General features: G+C 42.2%; 1 protein-coding gene across 6 annotated transcripts in view; it reads right to left on the bottom strand.

Moving 5' to 3' along the window:
• LOC118125960 (spermatid perinuclear RNA binding protein) overlaps window positions 1-14,837 on the bottom strand; it is a 79,623-nt gene extending 64,786 nt beyond the window's left edge. For 3 of the 6 annotated variants that reach the window (XM_035185071.2, XM_035185070.2, XM_035185072.2), the window contains exon 1: window positions 12,646-12,857. The gene's annotated coding sequence lies outside the window, so the exon portion shown is untranslated. Of the gene's footprint in view, window positions 1-11,864; window positions 12,124-12,645; window positions 12,859-14,743 lie in introns of those variants that run through there. The other 3 variants (XM_035185068.2, XM_035185069.2, XM_035185067.2) reach the window with 3 other exon arrangements.
• Between the last annotated feature and the right edge of the window lie 840 nt (window positions 14,838-15,677).

Raw genomic sequence — 15,677 nt, 5'->3', positions numbered from 1 at the left:
GTAATACCACCTTTAAATACAAAAAACTAATCTGTAAAGGATATGGAGATCAACAATTGTATACATTTGAGTCTCTTGAAAGAAAAGCAATGCTGGAGCTCTGTCTAAATTTCCCTCTTGCAGGTTTTTAATCTACAAAATGTAATCCCATAAACCACATGTTTCATGGTCTACTGTGTTTCTGGGATTTCACTGTTGCCCCAGCCAACGCTGCAGCTATAAGACTAAACCCATAAACCATACGATTTGTGCGGGTCAGCAGTTCTGAGCAGTAATTAAAATCTTTATTGATGAAGAATGCTGTAAGCATACTAACTATTATGCTGACTATTAATCAAGCTATTGTATGTTCTGCACTAGCTGCATGTGCATTAGCCACAACCATACATCTGAAAGACAAATTAATACCGGAGAGTCAATGCAATGGGGAATTTCCCACCTGTGTATTTTCTCTTGGATCAGAATAGTGAGCATGACATTATTTTGGCAAAGGTAAAAGAATAATGTGAAACTAGGGGTCATGCAAATAACCTTCTAGAGAAAGTCAATTTATTGCAGAATAAATATGCTGTAAGATTTACCTTTCTTTCTTGTTTTAGGTGAGCTCAGATTATTATTTCAATCCCATTAAAAATAGGATATAAATTGGTTTTACCTGTTTACTTATGTTTTTTAATGCATGAAAGACATCACTACAAAGTCTTCCTGACCAATTACACACTCTTCAGTATGAATTCATATACGTGACAACAACATACCAGCATGCTTTAACGTGTGTGAGAGCTAAATTTACTGAAAATTATTCCAGAGCTTAAAATGATTAAGGACACAAGGTCTAAATGGATTAACCTGCAGGGCTGGTCCAAAATGGGCAGGGCTGTTTCTTGGCTGGCTGACTAGGAGCAACAGAAATAGCCTGAGCTGACTGTGGCATATGTAAAGCTCTGCTGCAGTCCAACAGGGCTCCATGTTTTTGCATCTACAGTAAATCACCCTACACCACTCTGCGTACTGGAGCGTACATGTGATGGTGACAGGGGTGGCACAGGGTGTTGGAACATTTACATCCGTGTGGAAGAGACGAAGTGAAATATGTAACAGTATTTACTTGGTTCTCTCCCGTTTTTAATGGTTGCAGTGGTACACTGCAGTCTTTTTAACGCAGGGCCCAAACACTAAATTTAGTGTGTCCAATTGAAACATAAAACACAGTATTATCCTTGTCATCTGGGGGCCTTTAACTGCAGAAACACTGTAGTGCAGTGTTTCTGCAGCAGAACTTTGACAGCAAACAGCCACTCAGGGTCACTGAGAGAAAGCATTATATAGTGAGGCTTCTGTGAGCCTTCTATGGGTTTGTGTGAGTGTAAGTGGAAAACTGAAAAATATTAGATTGTGTGTGAGCTGAGGTCATGACATTATATAGAAGAGATACTACAAAAAATCAAATACAGCTCAGGTTTTTAACATAAACACAAAAGACACAGAAAGTAGTAAGTCTATGTGTCTCTTTTCTTGCAATTAAATTATTAAATGTATTGTTAGTGTCTCCATGATAATTTTAATTCGCCCATGTGTATCTACATGGTTTTAAGCAGCAACCGTTGCAAGCTGTTGTATGTTTCTGACCGAAAACAATGCTGTGCGTTGTTCTCAATCCACTAAAAATAAAAAAGGTTTAAAGTCCATAAGCATTAAAACAATAAAGCCATTTTACAACTGAGCAGGAGGCTAGCAGAGTCAAAAGCCGTTTTCTTTAGTGAAGCTTTGCTCTCTAAAAAAACATTGTAATACGCCTGACTGAACCACATTCTACGCTCTCTCATACAGACCTGTGAGTGAGCATTTACCTGAAAGAACTCTGCATTAGATGCAGATAAGAGAACAGCTGAGACATAATCCACAGATAAAGTCTGACTAGAGGAAAATGTTATTCAGAAGTGCTGAAGTGACCACATGGTTTGAAATTAGGTTTATATTACACAGGAGGGACTGTGGTTAAACCTCATGAGGAAAGGGAACACGGATGTCCTATTTATCATATTTGTAACAACAGTTATTCTGTTTGCACCTGTGTGTGGTGTATCTACACACAAACACAAAATACACACAACAAAACAAAGCAGTAAATGCATTTCAAACTGTTGGCTGCTGCATAACTACACTCGACATAATGCAGCTAATACAGTGGCAAACATGAAATCATGACTATAAGCTGCACTCTAAGGCGACAGTAGATCTGGCACTGTACCAATAGTATGCCAGTGAAGACCAGTGAAGTGCTGACATCACCATAAAGCAGACGCCACAGTACAAGCTGCAGGTAGTAATACTCTTCACTGTTCTATAGTATTTGAGGAATATTAACCTATGGAAGCCTATGGAATAAAAAACTTTGTCCTGCTTGTTTCCATCATCTGTCCATCATCCCAATATGCCAGACGCAGACAAAATTGGGTCTAAACTGGGAGCTAAAATCCTGATCTGGAAAAAAGGCTGTTGAAAACCCCCGCCTGTGTCCGTGCTGATCTCTTCTTCATGCACATTTAATTTAATTTAGAAAATAACTCGCCCCTCAACTTAACTAGTTGTTTGTGTCGGTCCATTACACTCTGCAGTAACACGCCTTGCTCTTTGGCATCCTGTAACAGACAGGTCTCAGAGGAGATGATCCCCCCGCCTGATGGGCGCACAGCTCTGCCGGGGAAGGGAAGTAGTTCAGACTACCCATTTCCACACTTTGTATTTTTGCTTCTGGCCCCTGACATATCCTGAAAGTCATTCGCTGCTTCTCTCTTTGTGGTCTGCACCCTCTTGTCATCATTCAGCTACTTATCGCAAAAGAGACAAAATAAAACCTGGCATGGATTACCAATTAGCATCGACCTGCATCGTTGCCCCAACCTCTTCCTTATTTATAGTAAACCAGGTTGGAATTTCACCATCTCCTCAACACAAAACATAATTTGAACGTTAAGGCGTTAATATTTAATGGTAAGTTTGTGTTGAGTTTCTGTTGTGTGGACGCTCCGCTAAATCCATTTAAAGTAGGAACTCAATGACATTAAAGACAACAATAGTGGATGCAGAGGATACATCTGAAATATACATTTTCCAATAAGATCCTTAATGCGGACACTTTAATATCAAAATCTCTGAGTGTATAAGAGATTTAGAATAACAGTTGCAGGCTCTGTGGGGTGGACAGCTCACAGATGCACCACAACAAACCATTAGTTACATACTGTAAATTTGAATTCAAAACATGTAATGCTTTATTCAACCTTAAGCATAACCACATTGTTGATGAGGTACTTATTCCAGCATGTTTCTCACCTGTATTTAGTAGCTATAAATAAATCATTGCCACACAAGATACAGGGACAAGAACTCACAAATGCTTACAACTACAGTTACCATGGCACATAAAGTAGAGGTTGAGAAAGATGTGTGTACTAAACTCTAAACGGTGTAGAGAAAAGAGTGTAGAGTGTGCAGCAGGGAGAGGCAGACAAAAAAAATGCCAATAACATACACATATACACATATTAATAACTGCCTGGCTTTAATAACAAAAAAATCTTGTTTGCCGAGCAGACAATCATTACCCACTTCTGAAGTTCAGCACCACGGAGAGCAAACATCTCTAACGAAATATAAAATACAGCGAACTTCTCTGGAGTTCAACAGATCTGAGCAAAACAAAAACAAAAACGCATCATTGTAAACGGACTCACCAGCAGCTACTGTCGCTGTAGACAATCCACATGTGGATCAAACAATGTTACATGTTTCAAAAATATATGGTACCTCACACGATACCATGACATCATATCACGATCAGTCTGCTCACAGAATACAATCATTCAGATGAAACCATGTGGAGAGGAGAGTTTTCTCTGCTGTGGAACAAGTTACCTCACAGAATCCGACAGCCTCAATATTTAGGTTCAGACGACTGACTTATAACAATGTCTAGGGGCGTAAGTCACAATCACGTTCCCAACACACGCTCGTTTAGAATGCAGAACCAAATCTTATTATGTCTGTTTAGCAGCTTGACTATGACTGCTCTTTTAAGATATAATCATATTGATAATAACAATATAAAGTCCCCCCCCCCCTGTGCTTTATCAGACCTCATTTTTTAATCACTCATAACAGAGCCTGGCTGCTTGTTCCACAGGCTGAACTGAAATCTGTCAGAGCTGCCTGCAAGAAGAGCTCACACCACAAGATCTTGACAAGACATCAGCGCAGTGTGGCTGAGTGTATGGGGCTGGAAACTGAGAGGGATGTAAGCGGCCCTGCTGGGAAAGACTCTTCAGCCTTCTTGAGGTGTCGTGTCTCTTACTCAATGAGTCATTTGTGAAGGAAGGTGCCCACTTGATAACCACAATGTCAGGCCCACACTCACTCAGCCTGAAAGCTGAGAAGAATAACTAGTGTAAGAGGTTCCTGTGACTGATGGTGCTGTAGAGACTCACGCTTGTTTGCTATGGTGCTCATCGGTTTTACGGTGCTTTCAAACCTGCCTTGTTGAGACAACGGTCTAGACTCTAGACCAATGGGAAAAAATTTAGTCCAACCAAAAGAGGTGATCTCGGTCTGGATCAAAATAAATCATGGTTCGGTTCAGTGCAGTGTGAAAACACTATATTTGGATAGTTTGGATTTCTAATCACCTTGACGATATAATATTTAAATGACGAAGACATTCATTTTGCCGGAAGTAATACCATATATATATTACAGTGGCAATTGTCTCCATTCTAACAGAAAGACTACTTTTTTCAATGCACAAAAATGTTGTGAATACACTCCAACATCAGACACACAACAGTCAACAAACCAATCAGTGTCAAGTATAGGTAGATGCAGCCAGGACGTATGTATGTCAGAAAAAAGTCTTTAATCTGCTCTCAAATGTAAACAAAGTAACAAATACATGAACCTTGGTCCGGACCACAGTCTGAACTTTCAGGTGTGCAAACGCCCTCATTTCTTAGTTATGAATTCTCACTAATCCAAGCTCAACATCACTTACATGTTTCAGCCAAGTCCGTTTCAGAGGCACAATCTGCATGTTCTAGCCAGCATGGAGGCTTTTCTGTGTTTTTCTGAGGGGTTTTTTGTGCTGGCAAGAGAGAGTGTTTGGAGAGAGCTGTTTGGGAGCTGCTGGGTTGTAGCTCTAATGAGATGGGGATGAAAAGCCAGTGTGTTGGATCAGCATAACATTTCTGTATTCCAATATAAGGTAGAGTCCACAGTGGCATGGGTATAGCTCACACATCAAATAGAGAGCAGTAAATACATTGCAGTGCTCTTAAATTACTGCATATATACAGAGCTCTGTTTCTCAATATTATCACAAGTACAAGCCGCATGCTATAAGCTAGCAACCAAGACCGTTTAGACCAAACAGGCAGTCAGATGGCCTATTGATTCAAAAACAAATATGCAGATGCACACATGCACACATGCAAAGACAATTTTGCATACACATCTGTTGCTCTACGATCCTTCCTTTACCTTTCACAACTATAAGCACACAAACAGACACGCACAGACATAGGCAGCTGCCTGAGGGGTGGCTCCGCATACGCAAGTCAGGCTGACACTGATGTGTGTGCTGGAGTGAGACGATGATGTGGCTCCAGAAGAACTCCGGAGAAATGTGGTGAAGCTTCCCTGCAAGTGGCGCTGCTGTGTGTCACAGCGTGCTGCTCTGTTGCACACTCTGCTTTTTATCCCCATCCTCCCAGCAAGAACAACAAGCACGGGTGGATACGCCTCGGTAGCTTTGAGACATACGACACAAGTACAGTATATGTGTGTATTCATTACAGTGGTATCTCTGTTTCTGTCCATGAAGTTGCACACATACTCATACCGATCTTACGAGCACTTTACAATAAAGACTTAATTCCATATATAACAACAATAAAATCGTTACTATTTTGTTATTTCATCTCATAGTTTTAAGCCTTGAAAAAGAAGTGAGGTATATGTAACTGTAAATCCACCACATTATACAATATGATTATTTCAATGACATGGAGCGCTCAAGAGATATTCTTTCTGTTTTAACAGTGATCCTGGGGAGCGTTGTGTGCAGAGGGGAGAAACCACAATCCCATAAATCCTACTTTACTAGATGAACGTCCTAATCAGATAAAGAAATCCGAGAACACACACACACACACACACCACACACACATACACACGCTCACAAAACATCTCTCTGATAATCTCCATTACCAATTACGGGGTGATATGCCACAGCTTAACATTAAAGCAGCAATTAATCTGCTAACACCGGTCAGTGGGTCATCGTAGTAGGAGAGCAAATATTGCTTGCAGGCACATATATGCACAGACTAAGCAAAAGCATCATGGGAGATAGTTTTTTAATAGCTTTTAAGTGCAGTATATTTTTATCTTATTTCTCCGGAGATGCAATGCTGCTTTTCAATTATTAACATGTGTTGTCTGAGTTGCCAAAACTGTGGTGCAGGACTCAAAAGGAATCCCTAGACTTTATCTTATAGATCCTTATCAAAGCAGAACAAATGCATGTTATAGATTGCTCTATTGTCTATGGTATTTTACGTGGTTTTAAAACTGCAAGGTTGGAAGATGCTAATGTTGCTGCTGCTGCTGCTGTTTTCTGGTATTTGTTATTCAGGTCAGGTTGAGTGAGTAATCAGGTATGATGTGTTTCAGCATGTCTCTATATCACACGCTGACAGATCGCAGCCTATATGGGTTGTGTGTCACAGAAAAATAAATTCTGACTGGCAATTTTTTTTTAGCTTTCTGTTTTTTATAGACATAGTGAAGAGAGAGGAAATGGGATGACAGAGAAGAAAGATAGTAAATGGTCCGACCAAGCAACATTGGAAGCAGGGATCTGTTTCTCAAGTCGTATGAGGACTATGTGGATTGCACCCTAAACATTCAGCGGCAGGGTCACCCCTGACTGGCCATTTTTTTCCCTTTTATAATCCTCAGCTTTGCCTTTCTGCCTGCCATCAATCCATCAATATTTTGCACAGGCGGACTGAGCTGGATTATAGTTTTTCAAGGCACAGACATCAAACATAAATAGACAATACAAACCTACAACTAGAGCTGGAATTGTGTTTCATATTTATTAACAAAGAGCGAAGCCAACTGGCCTTCATCTGCTCGGCCTGATGTATTAATACGAGATGTCTGGAGAAACCAAACAAAGACAGATGAAGCTCATAAACACCCTGTTTTACATTGTGATGAACAAGCAGCCTTCAATTTGTATGAACTGCTGAATCATTTATGTTATATGTTAGTTCTAAAAACATGATTTGAGTCTGTTAATCATTTATTCTATAGAGCAGATTTATAGACCTGTGTGTGTGTGTGTGTGTGTCTGTTCGAGGAAGAGAGGTGACACTCCATGAGCCATAGTTGAGTGATAGAGCAGATGGGCCTCTCATATCTGTCAAACTGAATTCATTCACTCCTTCTGTGCCTCCACATGAATGTGTGTTAGTGCATGTTATAATATTTCTGAAGCCAGATACATCCACATTCTGATCATGGTGCTGATAATATATGGACTTTGAAGGTGCAGTGATACTTAATCTACGACTGTGAACAGCTTCATCTTTTTTAAGATCTTTAAGGGAAAAGAAAGCAAAAAGGCCTTTTTGAATGAAGATGAATAGTTTAACACTGAAAGACAAATGGCTTTACTGTCACACGTTATATAACTGAATCCTTTTATACAACCTTCATTCATTTCTGTCCTTCTTTGCATCGATAAAAAAACAAATTTCTCCTTAGAAATAAAATGTGTGTGAATAAGAGCAGTACGTGGTGTCTGCAAGGATAAAAACTGAAAGTCAACAAATCTGGATATGAACAATTGGTTTGTTGAATCTTTGGATCTGTCTGTGCCACTGTGCCACTTCTTAATCCCAGTCTTCTTTCCTGTCGGTTAGCACCACCTCGGTCTCCAATATTCCGGTCTTGTTCTGCTGTATGTTCACTGTCTCGCCTTGTGCTTAAATATTAAATATGTAGTTTTATCAGCCTATTAAAATGAATCATAATTAGTGTAGAAATAGCTGCAGTGGTACTGCTGACTACAGAACACACCAATGCACTGAAAAGGCACATTCTTCACTCTTCTCACCTTCATGCTCGTCACTATATTGTTCCTGGTAAATTTATCATCATCATATCGGCAAATGAAATTAAAGATACAGATACAGACAGTGGACTTCTGCATGCTTGTCTCTATGAATATTGTATGTCCTTCACACAATGATATTTTGTGTTGTCAAGAAGTCGAGATAAATGTGGCTCAGATTTTCTACATTAGGTTTGTTATGTGTATATGCTCGTGCAGGACTCTGTGTGACATTCATCAGATCATTTACGGCTTTCTGATTTTTACTGTTAAGCAAAATTAAGATGATTGTTTTTCTGGATTCTGTGTGAACCCACATTAAGAGGTTTACGATGCCATCTGGAGCATTTCCCTTGTAATAAAAAGTGTCAATATTTGATTTTCAAATGCCTGCGTAGAGCAAAGATGATAAAAACCCTGCAGCATGTCATTTTCTCTGCACTGGCCTGACTAATTCAATAGATTCTATGAAAAACATCGTATCATAGATTGAACAGCTTTGTGTAAACTCTGGCTCTACATTAATTTTATGATTGACCCTTTATATTAAACCAAATGAGTGGAAAATATTTTCCCATCTGTGTCTGTGTGCAATAATTTTCACTCAGATGCTACAAAGATATAGATTACTCCGTAAAGATTTCATTACTGATCAATTCTAAATGCATCAACCCTCCTAATAAAATTGCTGCAGCTTAAATAAGTATATCTCTTGACAAAGTTACAAAAGAACTTTCGGGGCTACCTGCATAAGTGACATTTAAAGGACAGGGTTTACTTTAAATCTTATTTTTGAAATATCCACGTCCTTGAGGAAATTAACTCATCATACACACTTCATTCAGAAATTACAGCGCTATTGTGTTTTTGACTTGAGAATGCAAGCCATTCTTCAAGAGCTCACTATTATTTCAGTCAGTTCCCTAATGCATCTTATGATGAAGGCTGCCTTTGTTTAACGCAGCCACAAGAAGCCAAAGTTCAAGTTAACAGCAACTCCGCAGGGACCAAACCCTGCGGAGTTCAGCTCAGGTTCAGTGTTTGTGTGGACTGGAGTGGTACAAGCTGTGGTGCAGGAAACCTTACATGGCCATCTCTCACACTCACTGCCTCTGTCTGTGTCCCTGTCGGTCTCCCCCTTTTTCTCTCCCCCCCTTCTCTCTCATCTCTTGTCTCTGTCTCTTTCCTGGATTCCACACTGAGGTGAAAGGAAACAGGAACGGCTGCAGAGGCTGTTTTCACCGCGAAGAATCACTCTTCCTCTTGTGATGCAAGCACACACACACACACACACACACACACACACACACACACACACACACACACACACACACACACACACACACACACACACACACACACACACACACACACACACACACACACACACACACACACACACACACACACACACACACACACACGTGCACACAAACAGCAGTATTCCTGTTTCGATGCCTTTGTTCCGTAGCCAGTTTGGAAGATGTTTCCTCAAACATGTTTGTATGAAAAGCCATTCTCGTTTCTGCAGTTGGAATGAAGGGGGTGAGTGTGTTTGCATGTTTGCGTCTGTGTGCGTCTGTGTGCGTCTGCGTGCGCGCGCGTGCATGCGTGTGTGCGCGCGCGTGTGTGGGGCAAACAGCACAGTTGAAAATGAGATATGGTCATCTGAATGGATCTGAGTCAGCAGACTGCAGATGGCTCCTTAAATATTGCCAAGTGGAGGAATAATCAAAACAGTGGTGCACTCTCCTGCTCTCTGCCCTTTGTTCAGTCTCTCCTGCACCACAGCACCACTGGGACTCTCCTCAACTCCCTGTTGTGCTTACTGGGACCTTGGCAGCCGGCTGCTATATCAGCCAATTATGACAGCTTTTACTAAACCATCCAGCCAATTGGATTAAGGCTACATTTCCTTGCCAGATGAGACTCCAAATGTGCTGCTGTGTGCTAGAATATGAGAAGTGGTGGGCAGACTCCTGTTTCGCTGATAGGCACTGGGCACCAGAATACACACACGCTGCAGAAGCAGTGGCTGGAGAGAGAGACATCCCAAGACTGCCACTGTGCGTCGCCGCTGACTGAGTGTGTGTTACTGAGATTTTAAACAGTTTAAAGCAAGAACAGAACATGAAGTAAAACAGAACCCAGGCAGACCAGGAACCATGATGGTGCTCCAGGGGCAGATAAAACAGACACACACACACTCGTTAAACATTATTTTGCGATTTTTTTCCTCTTCAGAACTGAGGATCCATGGATGATGGGTGTTGTATACTTTACAGATTGCACAACCCGTTGAGACAGGCTAAATAAACAAAGCTGAACTGGAAATAAACGAAGAAATGTAATTTGGCTAAGTGTGGAGAAGATCTCAACAATTTATCAGAACAATTTAACATAAATCTGTGATGTTTCTGGTTGTGGCAGTGATTCTACGTTGTTATTACACTGAGTCTGTGTTAGAGCATGTTTGTCTTTCTCCTGCATGTTCCCTGTACCTCGTCTGTCTTTAATCTGGGTACCTGGGCCCAAAGAAGTTCCATTAGTGTAATTTCCAATCCCCTGAAGCAATTGAAACTGACTGGAGGTGCTTCAATCTCCTGTTTGCTATTAGTGGGAGCAAAAAAAACTAAATATAGAGCAGTAAAACGCCCTACTTTAAATGGAAACGATCCTGTAATTCTGGTCGGATAGGTCTAATTAGCATCAGATTACCAGATAGATAACCAAATAATGCACAATGACAAGGGATAAAAACTGTCATGCAAAAAAAGACACGCACATGTAGGTGAGGATGCAAATCAATAAGACAAAAGAAACCAGAAAAACAGTTAAAACCCCCGTCCACACATGAATAAGGAGAAAAGAGGAGAGACAACTAAACTACATGATAAAAATAAATCATAAAACGGAAACAGCCAAAACAAATGTGCAAATGTAATTTGCCAAGATAAATGAAGACAGAAATAAACAATAATAAATCCTATGAGACGACAATGCCTTGAGAAGAAAAACAGAAATACAGAAAAGGACAAGGAAAGAGTGTGTTTTGTGATCGTACAAACAGCATCTCACTCGCTCTCCCTCCTTCTCATCCTCTTATTTTGTCGATATTGATAGAGAGTTCATTGCCAAGTCAGCGCTTAAGAGAAAGAGTCTGGGTAAGTGCTCATGGGGGCCTGAAGCATACACACTCAAATGTAGAGTACAGATTCACACACAAACATACATACACACTTTCTCTTTGCTCAATGTCATCCACTCATAAGATATTTTTCCATCACAATCCATTGCGAGAAGACGCTCAAATAAATAAGCAATATGCTTCCAAACCAAGGATGTAATAACACATGTCCAGTTCAGCAGCACAAGAGGAGCATTGTGTGGCTTCAACAAGCCGCAGCTTAAAGAAGTCCGTGTTAAATCAATTCTACCCAGGAGGGTGAGGTTTATAAGGGCAGGGCACACTGACACAAAGACACCCTACATTTCTAACCAACCGGGGCAGGTGTGGCTCAAGTGTCAGACACTTTGAAACACATAAACAGGGTGGAGACAGAAATAACCCAAAGGCAACAGGCCCCGGGGGGACCACCAGGCATAAAGCCCCCATACAGGGGACCACAGCAGAGGGCAGACACACTTCAATTAGCCCGTCAGTCAAAACAGAAAACCAGAAACCCACCATTCTGCCGCTTCAGCATCAGGATCTCACATGATACCGAGCAGGCGGGCGTGAAGGGACCTTTGCACACCGAGGGGCTGGTAGTGACGGTTGTGACCTCTCGGCTGGGAAGCGGGTGTTTCTGGGGTTTCGCCGTGCCTCGTGTTGAGGTATGTCAACGAGCCGGTTCAGCAGGAAGAGAGAGAGAGAGAGGGGAGCCGCGTTTCCTCTGTCATTCACACGGATCACACGCACGGTGCAGAAACAAAAGGCACGCGCGCTGAATGCAGAGGGAGCGAGGATGAAAACTGCTTTAAAACACAGGCTCGGGGAGGGGGGGGGCAAGGGGGGAAATGCCTGATCAATTAAAAAATACCTTCGCTTGTAAGTGATCATTAAACGTGGCTTTGAATGTGTGAGATTCTGAGGGGGATAATCAGGCTTTAACAATAGAGCTCAGTGGGCTGATGGTATCTCACAGCCCCAACGCGGAAGTGGGTTACCAGACACCTGCTATGAAAGATGAGATAAAGATGAGTGTGGTCTCCTCGTGTCACTCCTCTCGGGTTATTTCAGTTTAACACCGACACACACTCCGTAAACAAGCGCCTGGTAAACCGGGAGGAAAGTGGACGTTTACTCACGTGTTAAAGTTCCTTATTTTTACTTTATTTAAAAGCGAAAGCAAAGACGCGAAGAAAGAGGGAACTACCACGTTAAACTTCTGCCTCTGCGTGTTGTCTCTCTGCGTGGAAACACAAGGAACAAACGCTCAGTTTAAATGAAACATGAACAGACTTACAGTGTTGGGTGGTTAAATGTCCGCCAGAGAAAACAAATCCATCCACACGACGGAACAAAAAATCCGACAGGAGCCGGTGTGGGAGCTGTCACCGCCGCGCGAGCTGCAGTCACAGACTGTAGGTGCCTTGACAACCGGGACAGCGGAGCGCGAGGAGCGCGAGACGGTTCAGAGCAGGGAGCGCGCGAGGAGCCGCCTACTGGTCTGCACGGGACATGAGAGAGAGAGAGAGAGAGAGAGAGAGAGAGAGAGAGAGAGAGAGAGAAAAGAGAGAGGGGGTGGAGAGAGAAATAGTGAGGGGGTGGAGAGAGGGGAGAGAGAGTCAGAGACTCATAGAGAGAGAGAGAGAGAGAGAGAGAGAGTCAGAGACTCATAGAGAGAGAAGAGAGAGAGAGAGAGAGAGAGAGAGAGAGAGAGAGAGAGAGAGAGAGTCATAGAGAGAGAAAAAGAAAAGAGAGGGAGAGAGAAGAGAGAGAGAGAGAGAGAGAGAGTCAGAGAGTCATAGAGAGAGAAAAAGGGGAGCAGTGCATGCGCAGACGGGTGGGTTCCTTCTGGAGGAGTGGGGCTGTAATAAGGCAGAAACCCACTGGAGGGGAAATAATCATCTTGATTCAAATTTTATTTTTTACATTTATGCGTTTTTGAATTTCATTCATCTCAATCAATCAATCCAATTTGATTTGTATTGCCCATTTTCACAAATGTTTACAAAAGTTCTATAGTTCCATGTGGAGCCTATGACACTATTGAACTGCCACATCTGTTGTTGTAAAATGTATACTTTGATATAGTTCTTCACTCAGGGAGACATGCGACAGCCGCTCTTGCACACACACAGGACAACGTTATAGAGACGGCAGCATCTCGCTCGTGATTTATTATGTGTAATGGTGAAAAGTGAAGCCAAAATGTCTTGATCGCCACCTGGTGGCCGGCTGCAGTATGGCGCCTAAACCTCAAAGGTCGACGTAGGCCTCAAAGACGGTTTCTATCATTTTAGGTAGTTCTTGTTTATGTTTCTGATAAGTTAAACATCACGATTGGTCGAGCATGTGAATCAGTGAGATCTTGCTGCTGCTGAATCTCGTGCAGACTCTGGTTCCAAATGCAACATATGGCAGCGCTAATAACTGGGATATTTTGGCCTCAAAATTTTGATGGTGGGAGGAAGAAGTGGAGACACGTTGACCATCTTTACTTACAGTCAATGGTAGTAACTGGTTTTAATGATATCAATATTGTGGTCTATTACAAACAGTGATTAATTATTGTAAGTATTGTAATCTATAAAAACATATCGTCATTTATTAGTTGATCGTATCTGAATCTACAGCCCAACTTGTATATATATAAATGTAGTGGAGTAAAAGGTTGAGTAATTCCCTCCAGAGTGGATTACAAGTATCTCAGTTTTCTTCTACTTTACATTCAACCGCTGTTTTCAATCTCCATTTTCTTATTGTAATAGTTTTAACACAATCAAACATGCAGTTAAATAAGATGCCACAGGCTACATTTAATTGCTTTAATGAGGGTTAGAGGGAGCCCGGTCTAACCTACATCCTCGCCATGACTTCTCCATCCAAGAGAAGCAGACAGCCCTTATAAATAATTCAGCAATAAAAGCTTCTTGCCTGTGCTCGGCTGCAGGCTGCATGCAGCACCAAAAAGAAGAAGACCCCCACCTCCCTCCCCTCCCCTCCCCTCCCCTCCCCTCATCACACCATCAATCCACGCGGGCGTCACCAATTCAGACAAATCTCCAAGCAGAATAAAGTTCAATCAACATTCCTGTGTCGCAAACGGCCGGTGAGCGAAACCAGCCGAGGGATTACACGAGGCTTCTGTCAACTATCAATAGCCGAGAGACGAAGGGGGAGGAGCGGGTGAGTTTCACTGCGCACCAGCAGCCACCAGAGCCCGTGATGCTGCTCCGTCCTGTCCGGAGGAGAGCAGGGGACCACCCGCACGAGACGATGCGTTTTCACCCCAGAGCCCCGCACGTCCCCCGCATGTCCCCGCGCACACTGTCCGGACACAGCACGGACAGAAAGAAAAGAAAGAGACGGGAAAAAGAGGAGACGCATCAGCATCTTACCTGAGCTCTGCTGCCGTCCCTCAGTGTCTGAACCGCCGATCTGTCCGAGCTGCTCACCGCTCAACGGGAATTCAGGCGACGGGGTTTGTTCACGTGGTCACGCTCGGTGATTCTAATTGGCGGAGCAGCTCGAGCCTCACGCTCCCGCTCGCACCTGTGCGGTGGGGCAGGTGCGGGAGGGGAGGAGTGTGTGTGTGTGTGTGTGTGTGTGTGTGTGTGTGTGTGTGTGTGTGTGTGTGTGTATACGTGTTATACGTGTTGTACAGTGTGTGTGTCTGTTTGTAAGGATGAGAAAGAGAGAGAGTGTGTGTGTGTGTGCGCGTGTGTGTTTGTGTTATATAGGTTATATGTGTTGTACTGTGTGTGTGTGTGGGTTTGTGTTTTATGGAATATATGCGTTGTGTGTGTGTGTTATATGGGTTTAATGTGTTTAACAGATTGTGTGTGTGTTGGTGTTATATGGGTTATTAGTGTTGTACTGTGTGTGCATGTGTGTGTGTGTCTGTGTGTGTGTGTGTGTGTTTGGGTTAAATGGGTTATATGTGTTGTACAGTGTGTGTGTGGGTGGGTGGGGAGATATGTGTTACATGGGTTAAATGTGTTGTACAGTGTGTGTGTGTGTGTTATATGGGTTGCAGGTGTTTAACAGATTGTGTGTGTGTGTGTGGAAATTAAGCCCCTGGTATCATCCAGGTTGGGCTATTGGGAGGCTTTACACTGACATGGAAAATGAATAAAGGCTCCAGACCACACGTTAATAACAATCAAATAAATATCAATTTTTTAAATGTGAATTATTATGAATAATTACGAGTTGATATTGACAGTAAAAAAAATCCGATCAGAGCATCACACTTACAGTATATACCTGATATACAAATATAGTTGAGTTTATCGTTTGGCCTGTTCAGTGTAAAAGTCTAACCAGCATGAT

This window comes from Hippoglossus stenolepis, chromosome 18 (assembly GCF_022539355.2).
Source record: "Hippoglossus stenolepis isolate QCI-W04-F060 chromosome 18, HSTE1.2, whole genome shotgun sequence".
NCBI lineage: Eukaryota > Metazoa > Chordata > Actinopteri > Pleuronectiformes > Pleuronectidae > Hippoglossus > Hippoglossus stenolepis.
Note: the sequence above shows the minus strand (reverse complement) of the source record. Positions and strands in the feature narration are given on the sequence as shown.